The sequence below is a fragment of the Schistocerca americana genome, chromosome 10, assembly GCF_021461395.2.
Source record: "Schistocerca americana isolate TAMUIC-IGC-003095 chromosome 10, iqSchAmer2.1, whole genome shotgun sequence".
Taxonomy (NCBI): Eukaryota; Metazoa; Arthropoda; class Insecta; order Orthoptera; family Acrididae; genus Schistocerca; species Schistocerca americana.
This window is the reverse complement of record NC_060128.1, coordinates 195,871,362-195,893,949: the sequence shown is the minus strand read 5'-3', so window position 1 is coordinate 195,893,949 and position 22,588 is coordinate 195,871,362.

The following is a 22,588-nucleotide window of genomic DNA, read 5'->3' as shown; positions in this document are numbered from 1 at the left end:
ACAGCACGACAGCCTGCGGCGCCTCTCCGACGATTGTGATCATATCTGTTGGACCCTAGACGACTGGAAAACCGTTGCCATGTCAGATGAGTCCCGATTTCAGTTGGTAAGAGCTGATGAGATGGTTCGAGTGTGGCGCACGTCCCACGAAGCCACGGACCCAAGGTATCAACAAGACACCGTGCAAGGTGGTGGTGGTCCCATAATGGTGAGGGCTGTGGCCACATGCAATAGACTGGGGCCTCTGGTCCAACTGAGCCGATCACTTACCGCGATTGATTACGTTCTGCTACTTGGAGACGATTTGCAGCCATTCACGAACTTTATGTCCCCTAAAAACGATGGAATTTTCAAGGATGGCGGTGGGCCATGTCACCTGAACACTGTTGTTCGCTCTTGTTTTGAAGAACATGCTGGACAATTCGATCGAATGATTTCGGCCACCCAAACCGACCGACATGAATCCCATCGAACACCTGTTGGAGATGATCGAGACGTTAGTTCATGCACAAAATCGTGCGCCGGCTACAGTTTTGGAATTATTGGCGGCTATAGAGGCAGCATGGCGTTTTTCAACGACTTGTTGTCCTCCCACGTCGAGTTGCTGCACTACCCCCGGAAAAAGGAGGTCCACAAGATAGTAAGAAGTATCGCATGACTTGTGCCTCACACCTCAGTGTATAACCTGATACCGGCCTGACAGCTTTTCTCTACACCGTGCCGATCGTTTCGGTTGGACTGGTGGCGCGGGGGCAAGTTGCGGTTTACAACGAACCGTGTGGCGCTCCCTAGGTCAGTCGCTACCAGAGCGAAAACAACTGAAAGAAAGTAATCTGATGTTGACTGGTTTGAAGAAGGCAGGCCGTCTGATTCCTCTGTGTGAGAGCTAAGGCACTGGAGCCCGCCCGGTTAGCCGAGCGGTCAAACGCACGGCTTTCCGGAGCGGGAAGGAGCGCCTGGTCGCCGGCACGAATCCGCCCGGCGGACTTGTGTCGAGGTCCGGTGAGCCGGCCTGTCAGTTTTTAGGCGGTTTTCCATCTGCCTCGGCGAATGCGGGATGGCTCCCCATATTCCGCCTCAGTTACACTATGTCGGCGATTGCTGCGCAAACAAGTTCTCCACGTACGCGTACACGACCATTACTCTACCACGCAAACATAGGGGTTTACACTCGTCTGGTGAGAGACGTTCCCTGGGGGTCCGCCGGGGGCCGAACCCCACAATAATCCTGGGTTCGGTGTGGGGCGGCGGACGGGTGAAGTGGACTGCTGTAGTCGTCGTAGGGTTGTGGAACACTGCGGCTGAGGCGGGGGCGGAGCCTCTCCGTCGTTTCTAGGCCCCCGGTTCACATACAACGTACAAGGTACTGGAACAAAAAATTACCGCAGTTTCATTTCAAAAAGCAAAATTGATAGCTATATCTCTACGATCAATATGGCTGTATGGACTGTACAGGCGTATAGATTATATATAATTTACTAAGGACTTTATCACGGTTTAGACTCTAATACCAATAAAAGACGTACCGCGAAGATATATGTGATGTACATGTGCAGACGAACAAATGATTACAGTTTCAGAATAATAGGATGAGTCACTGAAAGGGCTTCACAAACTGAGGAAGTGAATAACGCGCAGGTCCACCGCTGGCCCTTGTGCAAGCACCTAATCGGCTTGGCAGTGGTTGTCAGAGCTATTGGATGTCTCAGCGGTATCGAGCCAAATTCTGTCCTATTGGTGCGTTAGATCGTCAGAATACCGAGCTGGTTGGACAGCCTGCCCATAATGCTCCAGACGTTTTTTCTCAATTGCTGACAGAGGTTCGACGACCCTGCTGTCGAAGGTAAGGTTTCGCGAGCACGAAGACAAGCAACAGAAACTGTCGCCGGATGAGGGCTGGCATTATCTTGCTGAAATGTAAGCCAAGCATGGCTTGCCGCGAAGGGCAACAAAACATGGTGTAGAATATCGTCGACGTACAGCCCAGCTGTGCCGCGGATGACAACCAAGTGGACCCTGCTATGAAATGAAATGACTCCCCAGGCCTGGTTGTCAGGCAGTATGGTGGGTGGCAATCACCACCGTCATCTGTGTCTCCAGAGACGTCATCGCTGGTCATCGGGGCTGAAAACAATTGCAGTCCAGTCAATGAGAGTGGAGACCGAAGATATTTCTGGAGACGCTCCAGAGAGCAGTGAGATACTAACTTGCCTGGCGTCCGCTGTACAGGCCAGAAACCACGAATGGTGATCTGGGGTGGCATTTATTTTCATACCAGGACCCCTTTGGTTTTCATCTGGACATCCTTACAGCAGAGCGGTACGTCGACGATATTGTAAGCACCGTTTTGTTGCCCTTCATGGAAAGCCGTCTTGGGTTAACATTTCAGCAAGACAATGCCCACTCGCACACGGCGAGTGTTTCTACTGCTTGCCTTCGTACTTGTGGAAGCCTGCGTTGGCCAGAAAGGTCGGCAGAAGTCTCCGCAGTTGAGAATGTTTGGAGCATTACCGTCATTCGACAGCATTTGGCACTCTGTCCTTCAAGAGGACATCTATCAATCAATGGCAAGCTGAGTAAGTGCCTGCGTGAGAGCCAGAGACGGACCAGCGCCTTATTGACTTGCTCGATTTATCAAGCTGTTTCTCCTGAATAAGCCATCCAACTTTTCTGAAATTGTAACCATTTGTCTGTAAATGTACACCACATCCACCGATTTCCGTCCCATTCAGACAATTCCTTCGCGGTGCGTCGGGTTTTTTGAGTATATTTGGGTGGATCAAAAAAAGTCAGTATAAATTCGAAAATAAACCACGGAATAATGTAGATAGAGAGGTAAAAATTGACACACATGCTTGGAATGACATGGGGTTTTATTAGAACAAAAAAATAAATCCAACAGATGGCGCTGGACAGCAAAACGTCAGTGACTGCGCATGACAATCGTGTATAAAAGCAGCTGTAATGAGAGAGAGAATCAGATGCGCCAGCAGTCGCAGCATGTTGACGTTCCCTGAACAGGCGCTTTTAGTGTTGACGAATGCAGCTGTGGCGAGAATGGTTTCGAAGTTCGAAGCCACGGGTTGTTTAGACGATGGACCCCGTATTGGCCGACCGAGCAGAAGGCGTAATGCTGCTGAGACAGTTCAGGAAGAAATGGAGACTGTAGCGGTTCGTCTATGCACGGGGAAGTCAGCGCTCGTGCAGTCGCACGTCGCACTGGCATTCCATACACTACTGTTTGGTTGGCAGTTAGGCGTACCCTCCGATGCTATCCGTACAAAATCCATCGGCATCATGAACTGTTACCTGGCGATTTAGTGAAGTGGAGGGCATTTGCGGTGTGGGCGTTTCAAAAGATGGCGGAAGATGACGATTGGTTGAGTAACCTGTTGTGGACCTACGAAGGTCATTTCACGCTCCGAGGGTCTGTCAACGCCCACAACTGCAGAATTTGGGCTACCGACAATCGTAGAATTGTCGAATTGTCAAATAACTCCATTGCACGACGAGAAAGTCACGGTATGGGTTGGATTTACCACATCTACCATTATCGGGCCTTTTTTCAAATGGTTCAAATGGCTCTGAGCACTATGGGACTCAACTGCTGTGGTCATAAGTCCCCTAGAACTTAGAACTACTTAAACCTAACTAACCTAAGGACATCACACACATCCATGCCCGAGGCAGGATTCGAACCTGCGACCGTAGCGGTCGTGCGGTTCCAGACTGTAGCGCCCTTAACCGTTCGGCCACTCCGGCCGGTGGGCCTTTTTTCTTCGAGGAAATGCGAACTGCTTCCGTGACGGGTGAGAGGTACGCCGATATGTTACAGAATCGCATCATCCCCAGCCTGGCTGATAAACACCTGCTGGAACGTACTATGTTTATGCAGGATGGCGCTCCGCCCCATATTGCTAGACGCGTGAAAGATCTCTTGCGCGCGTCGTTTGGTGATGATCGTGTGCTCAGCCGCCACTTTCGTCATGCTTGGCCTCCCAGGTCCCCAGACCTCAGTCCGTGCGATTATTGGCTTTGGGGTTAGCTGAAGTCGCAAGTGTATCGTGATCGACCGACATCTCTAGGGGTGCTGAAAGACAACATCCCTGCCAATGTCTCACCATAACCCCGGACATGCTCTACAGTGCTGTTCACAAAATTATTCCTCGACTACAGCTATTGTCGAGGAATGATGATGGACATATTGAGCATTTCCTGTAAAGAACATGATCTTTGCTTTGTCTTCCTTTGTTATGGGAATTATTGCTATTCTGATCAGATGAAGCGCCATCAGTCGGACATTTCTTGAACTTTTGTATTTTTTTTTTGGTTTGTACCTCATGTCATTCCAAGCATGTGTGTCAATTTGTACCTCTCTATCTACATTATTCCGCGATTTATTCAGTTTTCAAATTTGTACCCGGTATATTACGATACCTTAAAAGGTTACGGAGGTATCTGAAGTAAACGCCATAGGTGTACGACCGTGTGCGTCTCGCGTAGGGATCAAATTACAGGTTACAGTACATGCAGAAGGATACACACAGCTTTTTTCTCGTCTCTCTATGAGAATGGCGTAGGACAGGAATTCGTCGAGGGTGGTTCGATACACCTCCGTCCATCAAGCAGTATGCGGTGTCCTGCGACGCGTGAGTTACGTCGGCGTAGCGGCAGTCGGAGCCGGAATACCGCCGCGTCCCCATTTCGCGATGCGCCGCTGTAATTGGCCGGGCGGCCGCAATTACTCGCGTTGAAGCAGCAGAAGGGCTGCCTCTAGGCCCACCAGATTACGACTTACCGGCCCCCCACTGGCGCCGTAGCTGCAGGCGGGCCCGACTTTCCCACGAGAGCTCGGGATTATGAGCCCTCCCTCCCATCTCGTCCAGGCCCACCTCGTTGCTGATTACCTGTTGAGTTAATGCAAAGCGAGGCCCTTTCAACTTCCTACTGCCAGGTGAGGTGAAAAGAGCCGTGATGCCGCCGCGAAAACTGAAGTTAGGCGCTGCTCGGCGGTGATTCCCCGGTGGTTAGGAGTGTCTGTCTGCTCATTTACTTAGCCCGCGCTGTCTGCACACAGGCGGAAGGCGTTTCTACTGGTAGCTGGTGGCTCGAGATGGACCTGACTTCCTAATTAGCGAGTAGATTTCTTTATGATGTGTGTCTACCACGTAGTTGCGCATTAGTATGGTTTCTCTGAAACAGCCTCGGGGAGCCGTTAGCGAAATAACAGGACAAGTTTTTGTTTGATGATGTCCATCACTTGTACTGTAGTTCTGTAACAATATGACACTGAGGACCTGCCTTGATGCAATACATTGTTTTTTAAGTATTTATTCCCGAACTACACCACTGGCCATTAAAATTGCTACACCAAGAAGAAATGTAGATGATAAACGGGTATTCATTGGACAAATATATTGTACTAGAACTGACATGTGATTACGTTTTCACACAATTTCGGTGCGTAGATCCTGACAAAACAGTACCCAGAACAACCACCTCTGGCCGTAATAACGGCCTTGACACGCCTGGGCATTGAGTCAAACAGAGCTTGGATGGCGTGTACAGGTACAGCTGCCCGTGCAGCTTCAACACGATACCACAGTTCATGAAGAGTACTGACTGGCGTATTGTGACGAGCCAGTTGCTCGGCCACCATTGACCAGACGTTTTCAATTGGTGAGAGATCTGGAGAATGTGCTGGCCAGGGCAGCAGTCGAACATTTTCTGTATCCAGACAGGCCCGTACAGGACCTGCAACATTCGGTCGTGCATTATCCTGCTGAAATGTAGGGTTTCGCAGACAAGGAATGAAGGGTACAGCCACGGGACGTAACACATTTGAAATGTAACGTCCACTGTTCAAAGTGCCGTCATTGCGAACAAGAGGTGACCGAGACGAGTAACCGATGGCACCCCATACCATCAAGCGGGGTGATACGCCAGTATGGCGATAACGAATACATGCTTTCATTGTGCGTTCACCGCGATGTCGCCAAACACGGATGCGACCATCATGATGCTGTAAACAGAACCTGGATTCATCCGAAAAAATGACGTTTTGCGATTCGTGCACCCAGGTTCGTCGTTGACTACACCATCGCAGGTGCTCCTGTCTGCGATGCAGCGTCAAGGGTAACCACAGCCACGGTCTCCGAGCTGATAGTCCGTGCTGTTGCAAACGTCGTCGAACTGTTCGCGCAGATGGTTATTGTCTTGGAAGCGTCCCCATCTGTTGACTCAGGGATCGAGACGTGGCTGCACGATCCGTTACACCCATGCGATTAAGATGCCTGTCATCTCGACTGCTAGTGATACGAGGCCGTTGGGATTCAGCACGGCGTTCTGTATTACCCTCCTGAACTCACCGATTCCATATTCTGCTAACAGTCATTGGACCTCGAGCAACTCGAGCAGCAATGTCCCGATACGATAAACCGCGATAGGCTTCAATCGGACCTTTATCAAAGTCAGAAACGTGATGGTACGCATTTTTCCTCCTTACACGAGGCATCACAACAACGTTTCACCAGGCAAAGCCGGTCAGCTGCCGTTTGTGTATGAGAAATCGTTTGGAAACTTTTCTCATATCAGCTTGTTGTAGGTGTCGCCACCGGCGCCAACCTTGTGTGAATGCTCTGAAAAGCTAATTATTTGCATATCACAGCATCTTCTTCCTGTCGGTTAAATTTCGAGTTCGTAGCATGTCATCTCCGTGGTGTAGCAATTTTAATGGCCAGTAGTGTAGTTTCAGCGACAATATCACCATAATCAGCGAGTTCTTGAATTCTAAAACATGCAAAAAATAACATGGTTATAAACGTTGTGAAACATTATTACATGTACACTTTTTCGTTCCAGGTATTGCGTTCTGCGAACTGTTTCCTAATACCTCGTTTACTTTACGTCACAGTATGGTTTTTAAGTTCGCTGCCGCTATTTCCGGCATATTTTCTGTGTTTTTGTTACCGTTTCTTCGGCATCTGCAACTGTATGGGCGGCTGTTAGTAAAGAAATATGAGAATGTGCACTTACATACGTGGGCGTTGTACTATTGGGATTGCGGTTGAGTTGCGGATACAGTTTTGGTGTGCACTAGATTGTTATGTAGTTTGCCGTGTGCTCATGTTCGTTCGTCGGTTTGCAGCTGCTTTCAAACACAAAAAAACATAACGTTTGGACACAAAGTTATTTGGAGCCAGACACACTGCATGTAGTAATGTTTTACGCTGTTTGTGGCTATGCTATTTTTTGCATGCTTTAGAACTGAATAACACACTGATGACGGCGATGTCGCTGAAACTAGTTGGGGAATAAATAACTACATGACAAAAAGGTTTTTGCATCAAGGCGGACCCACAATCACATATTGTTTTTTTTTCTGCAAAGACGGACCAGTGGAAGAGTCTGAAGACAAAATGATCGTAGTTTGCTTCTTCCACACAGTATTTACACTACCAACCCAGTCATCTCCTTGAGGCGCCGTACGCCCTGCTGTTATTCGTACTGCTCACCTGAACTCCAACAATGATGTGGGGACACGTATACAGCGCAGCACTTGAGGAAGACTATTGGGGATCGAAATACCGTGCAGAAAAATCGAAACAAGTACTGAAGCGAACGTCCGGAAGCACACTATCAATCAACCACGCTGAGAAAACTAAGAGCTCATTGCCTTTTTTACGTCTGAGGTACTTAACAGGCTGGCCATTAAAGCCCAATCGGCGTTAGCGATTTATGGAGGTTGGAATGCCAGAAGACCGTAGTGTAGTCGACGATTACTGCTACATTTGAAGTTGAACCTGGGGGCAAATAAATGTAAAGTCCTCGTCGTCTTCTTCTTCATCTTCTCCTCCTCCTCGTCCTCCTCCTCCTCCACCATCATTTTCTTTGTCACATCGAAAATCAGACCACCTAGCCTCTCTGATCTCAGTGTAGCCATCTCATCAAGCTTTCACTTGCGATTGTGGCTGGCGAGATTCTTGCCAGCAGAGTTTAGCAGTTCCTCGCTAGGTAGTCAGGTGGCAGGGCTATGGAACCAGTTAACTGACGGTGACGTGGAGCTGTAACAGTTCTGTGGCGTCGGTTCTCGTTATTTCACGTTGAGGAGGCACCGCCACGCTCGAACCACTAAGTAAGTTCCGCAATTTGCCGGCAACGTGCTCCGAAAAATTGAACAAACGAGAGGCATTAACGCTCTCTACGTCACAAGCATAACTCGGGAGAAACCATATTTACATCGTTTAACAAATTTGCGATTGCTAATAAGGACAACCATGAGCTGTAGAATGACGACAATGAAAATTTGTGCGAAACGGGGCTCGAACCCGAATTTCCCGCTTATCGCGAGCGGTCGCCTTACCATTTTTTTATTTTATTTCATTTTGTTCGTTATTGATCCTTGTGTTTGGTCGTTGCGGACGTCACATGACATCCGTTCTAGTTCGTTTGTTGATCCTTCGACTCAGTTTTTTTTTATGACGGAGGCCAACTAGCTCTCTGACCGAACACGCTGAGCTACCGTGCCGGCTACCATTTGGCTATCCGTGCACTGCTTACGGTCAGATCCACACTTCCACATGTTGTCAACCGTGCGTCTACCACGAAATCCGGGTTCGAGTCACGCTCCGAAGCAAATTTTCACTGTCGTCGTTCCATTCTACAGCTCATGGTGGTCCGTATTCGCAATCGCGAATACATTTATAGTCGTCGCCGTGCCTACCTGCATGTCCAAAGGAACTTTGCATCGTAATCACAATAACACAGTCATTGCAGTAGCATATCGTTTTCAGTTGGTCTTATACTACGTCTTGCGTACCATGAATATACAGGGGGTGTACAGAAATACGGAAACACCGGGAAAACTGCATGCTCGAAGACAAATGTCGATACTGGGCAAGCCTGCAGGTTGCACTGTCGCGTTTCGCCACGAAGGGCATCTGTTGCAGCGTGTTCAAATGGTTCAAATGGCTCTGAGCACTATGGGACTTAACATCTGAGGTCATCAGTCCCCTAGAACTTAGAACTACTTAAACCTAACTAACCTAAGGATATCACACACATCCATGCCCGAGGCAGGATTCGAACCTGCGACCGTAGCGGTTCCAGACTGTAGCGCCCAGAACCGCTCGGCCACCCCGGCCGGAGTTGCAGCGTGTTCTCAGGACATTGCAGTGGTCAGTCTGGTCAGAACAGCGACGTGTACAGCTGTCACTGCATTATGTACAAAGTAAGAGAATTAGGAGACGGGCAAATTGTTGCTGCTCTTATGGTGGGTGCTTCCGTTATCAAAGGAAGCCGAAATGTTTGGTGTTGCAAGAGGCTCCTCATCCTCGAAGATTTATGCCGCAAAACAGGGAAATCCGAAAAACATGGTCCAGTAGGCCATAACGCGGGAGAAAGTGTGTGTTGAGTGATCCCTACAGACTGTCATTGAAGAGGACAGTGACGAAAAATAACAGGACGACAGCTGCAGAAATCACTACACATCTGAAGGTTGCACTTGCGAACTCTGCCAGCACCGAAACAACGTGAAGGGAGCTCCATAAGCAGGGAACTTCGAAGCGAGCTGGAGTTCCAAAATCACTCTCGAGTAATTCAAATGCACCAGTCCCCTATAACTTAGAAGGACTTAAACCTAACTAACCTAAGGACATCACACTCATCAATATCCGATGCAGGATTCGAACCTGCGACCGCAGCGGTCTCGCGGTTCCAGACTGAAGCGCCTAGAATTGCTCGGCCACCACGGCCGGCTAGCAGGTGCAAGCTGGCGCCTGCTGTTGCTCTCTTCTTGATGTGTTTCGCAGTTAATTACCAACCATGGACGTACAGAAGCATATGAGTCTTGCGAATGAGAGCTCTTTCACTGTGGTGTACGCAAGACAAGTGATACCACAAGACACAAAGGGATTACAGACATTGGCTGCGCGCGGGCACTGGTTGAAATAAAAATAGCAAAAATTTGTGGCTTCCGGAATCCGAACCCGGGTGTTCGGCTTTCTAGGCAGATGCTGTGACCCATAAGTCATCCGCGCACAGTCGTCGTTCCAACCGCCTACCCCGCCTGCCGTCACACCCAGACTCTCAACCTCTCTACGCACTACTGACGTAGTGCCTGTTCCACAAAATCCTCATTGCTCGTGGCATTTCGCCGATCCCTTAAGAGTTACAGCCTGATGTGCATGTGCGCTGAAGAGATCGTTGGCCTGTTCTTCAGAACATGTACAGACGCCATCCACCCACCCATCCACCCACCCACCCACCCACACACACACACACACACACACACACACACACACACACACACACACACACACACACACCGCGAATTTGAGCAAAATATGGTGGGAGCTGCAGAGGACACGAGTGTCGAAAGTAAGTGGGAACGCTACTCACAATGTAGCAAAAAATGTAACAATCTGTAAATAGATTTACTGGATATGTGATATATATATGACGTACAATGTGCTTTCAGTAAGACTGTTTAGCAAATTCTGGAAAGTGTATTTAAAACCAAAATTGAGGGGAATCTAAAGGATGCTCCACAATCCCGTCTTCCGTACGTCTGTCAAGCCACCTAAGTGCGGCGAGGTAATAGAAACAGTACAGATCTTGGATAAAGCATATGTTGTGATATGTTTCTATTCACTTCTCTCCTCTGTTTGTACATCAAAGACCGATTGCAAGAACCTCATTCTATAGTATGTTAAGAAAATTTTAGAAACTGTATTTCAAATTAAAATTGAGAACACCGTTGGCCATACCTTCACGCTATGCAACTAGTATTCTCCAAAGCACTCAGACCACTTTCAGCTGTGCGCTTCCCTTAGCAGAAGCACGTCATCAGTTTATCTGGTATCAAATGCACGCTGCGCTTACAAGACGGTTCTCGCAGACAGAAGCTTTTGTATTTGTCGATTGTGTTAGCTGCCAAGTGAGTACGGGCGGTGCTTCTTCCCCCTTCTCGTCATTTACGATATCCGCTAACCAGCGCATACAGTTCAATACACTGAGCTGGCAAAAGTAGTGGGACACCTTACAGTATCCTTTCCCCCCCAGCGTACTGCAGCAGTTCGATACAACGTGGACTCATCAAGTCTTTGAAAGATCTCTGCAGACATGCTGAGCCATGTTGCCTCTATGGCCGTACACAGTTGCGAAATTGTTGCCGGTGCAGGATTTTGAGCACGAACTAAACTCTCGATTATGTTCCAGAAATGTTAGACGGGATTCATGGCGACCGGTCTGGGTGGGCTCGAATTGTCCAGAATGTTCTTTGAAGCAATCGCGAAGGACTGCGGCCTAGTCATCCATAAAAAATGCCATTGTCGTTTGGTAACAATAAATTCGTGAATGGCTGCAGATGGCCTCCAAGTAGCCGAACATAACCATTTCCAATCAGTTGGTTCAGTTGGACGAGAGAACGCAGCCCATTCCATGTAAAGACAGCCTACACCATTATGCAGCCACCAACACGTCGCTCAGTGGCTTGTTGTCAACGTCGTCCATGGCGTCGTGAGGTCTGCACCAGACTCAGACCCAGTCTTAAGGATTCCAACGTTCGTCTTCAGCAGTCTATATGACGTATGCGTTTGGATAGAAAGTTTTCTAACAGACAGGGAGCAGTATGTCGTCCTGAACGGGGTGAATTCAACAGAAACAAGCGTGATTTCAGGTGTGCCCCAGGGCAGCGTAGTAGGTCCTCTGCTTTTAACGATTTACATAAACGATCTGTTTGATGGTATTGACAGCTGCCTTAGATTGTTTGCCGATGATGCTGTAGTCTACAGGAAAGTAGTATCACACGAGAGTTGTGAACAAATCAATGAGGATTTGCAGAAAATAAATGCGTGGTGTAATGACTGGCAGTTATCTCTCAATATTAGTAAGTGTAACCTACTGCGTACAACAAGGCGAAAATCCTCGTTAATGTACGAGTAAAAAAAAATGCCCAGTCTTTGGAAGCGGTAACGACCGGCAAGTATCTCGGTGTGACTATTCGAAATGATCTCAAATGGAATTATCAGATTACAAAAGTAACGGGTAAGGCGAACTCTAGATTGCGGTTTATTAGTAGAATCCTGAAACGATGCAGTCCTTCAACAAAGGAAATAGCTTACAACACGTTAGTTCGCCGAGTCTTGGAGTATTGTTCGTCTTTGTGGGACCCTTACCAGTTGGGTCTGATTCAAGAGATTGAGAAGGTCCAAAGAAGAGCGCCAAGATTCGTGACTGGCACATTTAGCCATCGCGAGAGCGTTACAAATCTCATAGAAAGTTTGAAGTGGGACACACTTGCAGATAGACGGCGCGCTAAACGGAAGGGGCTGCTCACTAAATTCCGAAATCCAATATTCATCTAGGATGCAGAGCATATACGAGGCCTGTTCAGAAAGTAAGCTCCGATTGATTGCCAAATTGAAACCACAGTGAACATCAGAAATGTTTTACTTGTAACAATTAGCTACACCTTTCAGCTACTTCTCTACGTAGTCGCCGTTCTGACTTAGACTTTTGTCATAGCGTTGTACCAACTTTTCAATAGCCTCATCATAGAAGGCAGCGGCCAGTGCTTTCCGCCAATTCTCCACGCTGGCCTACACCTCGTTGTCTGTGTCAAAATGTTGTCTTCAAAGACAGCGGTTCATGTGACCAGAGATGAAACTCAGGGGGAAACAATTGCGGACTGTATTGTGGGTAATCTAACATTTCCATTTGAAAACGATGCAGGAGCATCTTCATTGCCCCTGCAGAATGCGGCTGAGAATTGTCGTGAAGACGAAACAGCACGACAGTTATGTAATGTTAGCTGCATAGCTTCAGGCGAAATTTCTCACCAGTCCCTCGTACTTGGCGGCAGACACTATTTTCTAGACATCTTTACGCACTCACTGCGAGCTCAGAAATGAGAAGAGCGACGTGATGCCAACTGGGGTTATACTAGAGACACTACCCAACACATCTGTGCAAAGCTTTATCGGATTTTCATAGTCGTTTCCATTTCGCGACCGATCGGAGCTTACTTTCTGAACGCCCCTCGTATTTTTACCACCAACTTTCAAATCGCGCAATGCTCACGATTCAAAGATAAGGGAAATTAGAGCTCGTACTGAGGTGTTCAGACAGTCTTTTTTTCCCTCGCGCGATCCGCGAGTGGGACAGAGGGGGTAAATATGAATTTGGCGCGAATTGTGCCCTCCGGCACACACCGCTTGGTGGCTACCGGAGTATATATGTAGATGTAGATAGACTAGTCATTATTCGAAACGCTAATTTTATCACTTGTAGAGTCTGAGAAAGGCATTTGTTGAAAGTAGTTTGCTTCGGTCCGAGTTTCGACACTAGAATGGTGCCGCCAGGTAAGTATTCCGGTTAACTATTTGGCGACTGCCCGCTTGCCGGTAGTGTGTCGGCTGTCGCTCGTCTGCAGTGGACGAGCCTTAGCGGTCGGCGGCAGTCACGACCGTACGGACCACCTGTTACTCCGACGCCAGTTGACGCGCCGCATCCTGTCGCGGCGGCCTTTCGCCAGCCAGTGCCTCCGTTTTCTGGCGCTGGGGCCCACTCTTCAGCCTCTCCCGGTAGCTGCGCTGCCCGGCAACCACGCCACGGACGTGGAAGTACCATCTGCAGGCAGAGCTGCAAAGTTTTGTTATACCAGCCCACCTGCCGTGAGTCTGAAGCATCCTTTGGCTCCGATAAACCAAAAGTATTGCGCATAAATAGGAGAAAGAGATACACAGCGGACTGATGACCTCAGAAGTTAAGTCCAAAGTGCTCAGAGCCAAGACACACTACTTTTTCATTACACTATTGGCAGTAAATCGCTGAAAGCAGTAAATACTATAGGTTAGTTTATAAATAATTTATCTGCTACCAGTCACGATTTTCTTTATTTTATTTTTCGCACGACGCGTTTCGGGAAATGATTCCCATTTTCAAGTGCGTTTTTTGTGTTACTTATGTCATTCCTATGTGATGTTGTGGATGTGAGAGATTCTGCTTCATTTCGTTGACTTTACTGCAATATATAACAAAACAAGCGATTTTTAGTTTGCTGTCGATTTTTTTGTGAAGTTGGTGGCGAAATTTAGAAGAATTTGTACATAGAGTTTACTTATGGTCCATTTGTGCAGAGTCTCACACACACTAAACATCACACACAACTTGTTGCACACTTTTAAACATCGAAAACATTTTACATAAATAAAACAGTGACACAGATGTTCTTACAAGTACTCAACAGAGATGACATTATAGGTCTTCCACAGAGTATGATATGCTTTTGTACAAACGTGATTTACCTTAACAATTTGGATCATAGTTTACTTGTTTCTATTTTAAAATTGTGCTTATTTCTATGTGTTACTATTTTTATTTAAGTGTACTATCGAAACATCTGAAGAAATTCATTCATTCACTTTGAAGTTTTTCGTTTAATATTTTATCTTCATATTTTCTGTAATGTGAATATATCTCCAGCTCTTCCAACAATGACATAACTAACACTAAAAACGCACTTGAAAATGGAATCATTTCCCGAAACGCGTCGTGCGAAAAATAAAATAAAGAAAATCGTGATTGGTAGCAGATCACTTATTTATAAACTAACCTATTGTTTTCACAGTCGCAGGCTTTCACAACCATTTATAATGGATCAAACGCAGTAAATACTTACGGCGAGAGTTGTAAAACTACCTTAGGTTACTGTAGACTATCGTAAGTCAGCGCACATTAATTTAATTTTTCCCAGTAGCTTTGGTCAGTTAACACCGTAACTGCATTTCCTGTATGTTAGCTATGCTGGATACCTATAGAACATTGTTCGTGTAAGCGATCAGTGTATTACTAGATACCCCTCCCTATAAAGCAGCAGCGGTGAACCGTTTAAAAACTGAATGAGAATATACCGGGTGATCAACAACTCAGTATAAATTTGAAAACTTAATAAACCACGGAATAATGTAGATAGAGAGGTAAAAATTAGACACACATGCTTGGAATGACATGGGGTTTTATTAGAACAAAAAAAATTCACAAAATATCCGACAGATGGCGCGTGAAAGATCTCTTGCGCGCGTCGTTTGGTGATGATCGTGTGCTCAGCCGGCACTTTCTTCATGCTTGGCCTCCCAAATCGCCAGACCTCAGTCCGTGCTATTATTGGCTTTGGGGTTACCTGAAGTCGCAAGTGTATCGTGATCGACCGACATCTCTAGGGATGCTGAAAGACAACATCCGACGCCGATGCCTCACCATAACTCCGGACATGCTTTACATTATTTCTCGACTACAGCTATTGTTAAGGAATGATGGTGGACATATCGAGCATTTCCTGTAAAGAACATCATCTATGCTTTGTCTTACTTTGTTATGCTAATTATTGCTATTCTGATCAGATGAAGAGCCATCTGTCGGACATTTTTTGAACTTTTGTATTTTTTGGTTCTAATAAAACCCCATGTCATTCCAAGCATGTGTGTCAATTTGTACGTCTCTATCTACATTATTCCGTGATTTATTCAGTTTTCAAATTTATACTGCCTTTTTGATCACCCGGTATAAAGGATATAGAACTCTGCGTGATATGAATCTGTTCACAGCATTAACGCCGATTACAGTTTTAACATGACATCTTTCGTAGATTGACGGCGTAATTTATGTGACGATATGATAACAGTGAATTACTCATGTTCTTATCAACAGACGAAAACGATTTTATATTTCGTCTGACATGATTGTGTGAATGGCTTCATGACCACGATGATGGTCAGACTACTGAAGTTATTTTACCAGTAGCTCACGGCGGCAACACAACGTTTTTCAAACGTATGAGAACCGTGGACCAACACCTCGTGAAAAACATGTACGCTGGACAGCACAAAAAAAGCGAGAACTGTAATCCCAACTACCGCCATCTCACCCAGGAGCCAATCACATTACACGGCTGCCATTACTGGCCGAACAGTATTTACGTCTCCATCACTCGAAACCCTTGTGAAGTGTGCGGAAGAAAGTGCTTTCCATTCCAGCACTACTGGAGTTTCTTCCCGTAAGCAATACGAGACGAATGACTGAGGCAGCTGTAATTACTGCTATCTTGTGTCAGCTGTCCCTACGGGAGCGATACATACGGCGTTGTAGTACGGTCCTAGAATGCTGACTTCGCGCTACTTTTTGAAACTTTGTGTAAGTGGGCTTTCGCGGGATAGTTCACGTCCTTTTTCAAGAGGCTGCCAGTTAAATTATTTCGATATCTTTATGACGCTCTCCCGCGGGTGAAGCAAACCTGTGACAATTCGTGCTAGCCTTATGTGGATACTTCGAATATCCCCTGGGAGACCTACTTCGAACGGGTCCCACACACTCAAGCAGTATTCTCGGATGCGTCGCACGTTTGTTTTGAAAGCAATCTTCTTTGTAGACTGACTGCACTTTCCTAGTAACCTGTCAGTGAACCAGGGTCTGTTCCAACTTCTTCGTCTCCGACTGATATGAGGCGTAGCGCGACTAAGTCGGACGGCAACGAGGAGACAGCTTTCCGAATGAGACACGGTTCTAGCACGACAGATGTGCTCTAACGGTGATGCACTTCCTAATAACTTAGTTATGACTGTGTCCGACATGTCTCAGCATCTCATGGACTTAAATCGTACGTAGTCAAAACAGCGTATTTTGGAGACAAAACTGTATCTTTTTTCGATATTATCTCCTCTGTTAATTATTGTTGGCTTAACATGTTTAATTATTATTGTGAAAGGTGGACATTCTTATGACTCTTGACTGAGCAAATGATAGCATTGGAATTATATCAGTACCTCGAAGAAATCGATTTATTGACACATAGCACGGTTACAGAAAATATCGTTCTTGTGAAACACAACTAGCTCTTTATACTCGAGTGCTATCGACAGGGGATGTCAAATTGATTCCATATTTTTAGGTTTCCAGACACAGTTCGTAGTAATAGACGGAAAGTCATCGAGTAAAACAGAAGTAATATCCGGCGTTCCCCAAAGAAGTGTTACAGGGCCTCTATTGTTCCTGATCTATATTAACGACATAGGAGACAATCTCAGTAGCCGTCTTAGATTGTTTGCAGATGATGCTGTTATTTACCGTCTTGTAAAGTCATCAGATGATGAAAACGACTTGCAAAATGATTTAGATAAGATATCTGTATGGTGCAAAAAGTGTCAATTGACCTTGAATAAAGAAAAGTATGAAGTTATTCACATGAGTACTAAAAGAAATCCGCTAAATTTCGATTACGCGGTAAGTCGTACAAACTTGAAGGCTGTAAATTTAACTAAATACTTAGGGATTACAATCACAAATAGCCTGAATTGGAACTACCACATAGATAATATTGTGAGTAGAGCAAACCAAAGACTCCGATTCATTGGCAGAACACTTAGATGGTGCGACAGGTCTACTAAAGAGACTGCTTACACCACGCTTGTCCGCCCTATTCTGGAGTATTGCTGTGCGGTGTGGGATCCGCATCAGGTGGGACTGACGGATGACATCATAAAAGTACAAAGAAGGGCAGCTCGTTTTGTATTATCGCGAAATAGGGGAGATAGTGTCACACACATAATACGTGAATTGGAGTGGCAATCATTAAAACAAATGCGTTTTTCGTTGCGATTGGATCTTCTCATGAAATTTCAATCACCAGTTTTCTCCTCCGATTGCGAAAACATTTTTTTGTCACCCACCTACATAGGGAGAAATGATTATCACGATAAAATGAGAGAAATAAAGGCTCGCACAGAAAAATTTAAGTGCTCGTTTTTCCCGCGTGCCCGCATCTCGTGGTCGTGCGGTAGCTTTCTCGCTTCCCACGCCCGGGTTCCTGGGTTCGATTCCCGGCGGGGTCAGGGATTTTCTCTGCCTCGTGATGGCTGGGTGTTGTGTGCTGTCCTTAGGTTAGTTAGGTTTAAGTAGTTCTAAGTTCTAGGGGACTGATGACCATAGATGTTAAGTCCCGCAGTGCTCAGAGCCATTTTCCCGCGTGCTGTTCGAGAGTGGAACGGTAGAGAGACAGTTTGAAGGTGGTTCATTGAACCCTCTGCCAGGCACTTTATTGTGAATAGCAGAGTAATCACGTAGATGTAGATGTAGAAATTTGTTAAGTCTAACTAGCCAGTTTATGGTGCGGGAAAAGTAAGAGAGATTTTAAGATCATTTATTTCAAGAAGGGGTTATTCTGATACTTGTGGATTTTCTCAACAAATTGCTCAATTGTACAAGACGCGGAATTCCGCGGTTTGATTCTGATATCGGGACTGGCTACGATGTTCCTCAGACATTTGGAGGATAGTACGTTCGTGCGTGTTTTATGAGATGCAGAATTACTGTGTAAAGTTCGGATTTTCCTGTGTCCTGTGACTTTGATGACAACGAAAATCCGTGTGGCGTGTTGTGCACTTCGGAACCGAGAACTGAACGTTCGAAGGGGTCGAGTCGTGGAATATTTGAGCGAGCGTTCTGTCACAGACAATCCGTTTTGAATCTTTTTGGTAAACGGTTCGGTTAGTTACCATAAGCTTGCTGTTACGAGTGACCGTTATTGTGTGTTTGTTTGTCTGCTGTGTGTGTGTGTGGAATTCCTAAGGGACCAAACAGCTGAGGTCGTTGGTCCCTAGTCTTACACACTACTTAAAGTAACTTAGGCTAAGCACACACCCATGCCCGAGGGAAGACTGGAACCTCTGTCGGGAGGGGCCGAGGAATCCGTGACATAGCGCCTCTAACCGCGCGGCCACTACGCTCTGCTGTGTTTGATGGTTTGATTCCGACGTTACGCCAACTGTTTCCGTGATCTCAGACTGTTGCTGAAGCCACGTGTTGGCGCATTCGAGAATTGGAAAGAGACGGAGAAATGTGGGCGGTACTGGAAATTCCAGCTACGGCGTCACAGAGAAAACGAAAGTGCTGCCCAAGATACTGGAAGCGGAGAATAGGTGTGTGTGTGTGTGTGTGTGTGTGTGTGTGTGTGTGTACGGGGCTGTATCAGATCGCACGAGACAATGGACTGTTAGCGGGCTAGCGCGCCGTGCCGCTGCAGGCATACCAACCTGCGCAGAATGCTAACTAACTCTCGGTTGGCCACGGCACGGGAGAAGGATGCAGTGTCTCGCCCTCTCTAGCTGTTTACTCGCCACGTAATCGTCTCGTTACACGCTCGGGCGTTATGCAAAACTCCGTCGTAAGTCGGCGCCTCCGCTCCTTATGTTGAATATCGCATCACGCAGCCTTGAGCGACAATAACAGTGACAGGATTATGATTACCGTACGTTCCTCCCACGGAAATCATCCGACGCCAGTCTCCCTTTCTTGTGCTGCACGTGCCGTCGCTCCGTTTCGCCCCTTGTGTTGGCATCTTCAAGTTCGAAACGGCCGTAGTGCACGTTCTAACAGCCCTACCACAACAAAAGGTCAAAAATTAATTATGATTGTAGTGTTGCTCACGCTGCTAAATATTGCATTTTCGGGCAACAACAAAGTTATATTATGTGGCAGGTGTCATTAGAGCAGAGTTAATAAAGTCATTTCTTGAAATAATGGATAAACTAGGCACTCATCTTTTCGTGTTTCCCACGCTGGTCTCGTTGTGAACTCATGGCTCAATTGTCGAAAAACTAGGTAGTGATGATTGCAAGCTCGGATGCAAAGAGGCCTAGGTGTTATTCTGCGATATTCAAAAGTTTTATAGATGTGTTTCATAAACCATTCTTGAAGATTAAACTTTTGCAAGTTAGGACAATGGTGATGTGAAAAAAGTAATCAGCACTCCGTATTTAAGTTACACTTCTTTTTTATTACTTTTGTTGCAATATCACGTAACTCGTTCCAAAACATCACTTCACAATATAAAACATACTTCAAAATATCTTCCTCACTGTTAAAGTTCACATTTCATAAACTGACTACAATTTGCGTCTTTAATATGACGACCAAAGCTTGACACTCTAATAACCGCTCACGCGCCCAAAAATCAGAGTTAGACGTAGACGTCCGTCGCTTAAATGTTCGATGGCATTCATGTCGGGCGATGTGGGTGGCCAAATCGTTCTCTCGAGCTGTCCAGAATGCTGTTCAACCCAATTGTGGTCCGGTGACACGGCGCATTGTCGTCCACTAAAAATTCCGTCGTTATTTGGGAACATAAAGACCATCAGTGCCTGCAGATGGTCTCAAAGTAGCGAGTCACAACCATTTTCAATCAATGATCCGTTCAGCTGGACTGGAGGACCCAGTCCATTCCATGTAAACACAGCCGACACCGTTGTGGGGACCGCTACGGTCGCAGGTTCGAATCCTGCCTCGGGCATGGATGTGTGTGATGTCCTTAGGTTAGTTAGGTTTAAGTAGTTCTAAGTTCTAGGGGACTGATGACGTCAGATGTTAAGTCTCATAGTGCTCAGAGCCATTTGAACCATTTGAACCGTTATGGGGCCACCAAAAGCTTGCAGAGTGCCTTGTTGACTACTTGGGTCCATGGCTTCGTGGGGCCTGCGCCACTCTCTCTTACCAACTGAAATCGGGACTCTTCTGTAAAAGCCACGGTTATGCCAGTCGTCTAGAGTCTAACCGATACGGTCACGAGCCCAAGAGAGGCGCAGCAGGCGACGTCGTGGTGTCAGCAAAGGCATTCGCGTCGGTCGTATGCTGCCACAGCCAATTAACGACAGATTTCACCGCACAGTCCTAACGGGTACGTTCGTCGTATGTCACACATTAATTTCTGCGGTAATTTCACTCAGCGTTGCTTGTCTGTTAGCACTTACAACCATACGCCAACGCCGCTGCTCTCAGTCGTTGAGTGAAGGCCGTCGGTCACTGAGTCGTCCGTGGTGAGAAGTAATGCCTGAAATGTGGTATTCTGGACACACTCTTGACACTGTGGATCTCGCAATACTGAATTCCCTAACGATTTTCGGAATACAATGTCCCATGTGTGTAGCTGCTGAAAGGCATGTGCTAAGTTCTGGTCAGGGTAGCTCCAGAAAATAGTCGGTAGTTGCCAACCGCAAGGTGGAACGAGTATAATATCCTTGAGTAGGAGGATCATTGATGGTTAAGAGAGCAGGGCGCGCAAAAAAAAAAAGAAAAACCCGGAGAGTCGCAGATAGGTGCCCGGAGGAAGCAGACGTGTGGTGACAGCGTTAAGGTCGGTCGCTACCCCTGACCAAACCTTAGCACGTAAATGAGAGTGATTCGTGCTACGAAATTGTTTGAAATGGTAGGTTTTGTGCATAACTTAAAATTTTAACAATATATAGATATTGAGATCAACATTGTGTTTAAATCTAACAGCCTGAATCATAATCCTCATCCTTTGCTTGTATTGAATATGAAAGTGAGTAGTAAACTAAAGTTATCCACCAATGAAAGAACCAAGTAAACCATCTTAATGCCATTGCACAAACGGCATTATTGTCTTAAACTTAATTGCTGAGTCAAATACATGTTGCATTTCTGGCAAAGTGGAGGAGTGCAAGAAACAAGTTCACAAACGCAAATTAATTCAGAACAATTTTATCACTGATACTTTCACAGAATAAAGGGTACAATTTTGGTTAGATACTTTCACTGCATCTACTATTCCGCGATCAGAGTCTGTTAATTCGCGTCATGGGGGCATAATCACGTCGGTAAGATCTTCAAATGAATCACCTTAGCACAAATGGCAGTTTCGGCAATGCAGTGCCCTTTTATGCGTCGTGTACGCGATACTAAAGCCATCTGTGTATGTGCATACCGCTAACCAATGCGTTTTATCACCTCAATGTATGAAAGGGTGCATTGTCATGCCAATACAAAGAGCCAGGATCTCCGAATTCCTTCTTTACTGTACACAGTGCAGAATGCTGTAAATGTGTTCAAATCTTGCCGCATTTAGCGGTTTCTTAAGCGCAAGGAGGGGACCACACCCCAACCACGATAAACACCCCCATACCGCTGCACCACCGCCTCCGTACTTCACTGTTGGTTCTGTACAGTAATTTTCTCCAGCCATTGGCCAAAGCTGAACCCTCCCATCGGATTTCCATAGATTGTAGCATGATCGATCACTCAGAGTCACATGTTTCCAGTCACCCATTGTCCAGCTGTGTCCCTCTTTACACCACCTCAAGCGCCTGTATGAGTGTAGAAGTGTGTGCGGTTTATCAGATTCTGCCCGAGCATTGTGCCCCGTTGCTTTTAACTCGCTGTGCACAGTCATTGTTGTAGCTGGCACCTTCCCGCGCCCGGGTTCCCGGGTTCGATTCCCGGCAGGGTCAGTGATTTTCTCTGCCTCGTGATGACTGGGTGTTGTGTGATGTCCTTAGGTTAGTTAGGTTTAAGTAGTTCTAAGTTCTAGGGGACTGATGACCATAGATGTTAAGTCCCATAGTGCTCAGAGCCATTTGAACCTTTTTTTTTTTTTTTTTTTTTTTTGTAGCTGGCACTCTATAACTCACGAGTGACGGCTTTCGCTAATTTCCTGCGATCTTTTTGCAACCGCTAAGCATGGAGAGCTGCATCAAACCAGTCTCTGGACTGAAGACCACAACAATAACAACTCCGCAATGCT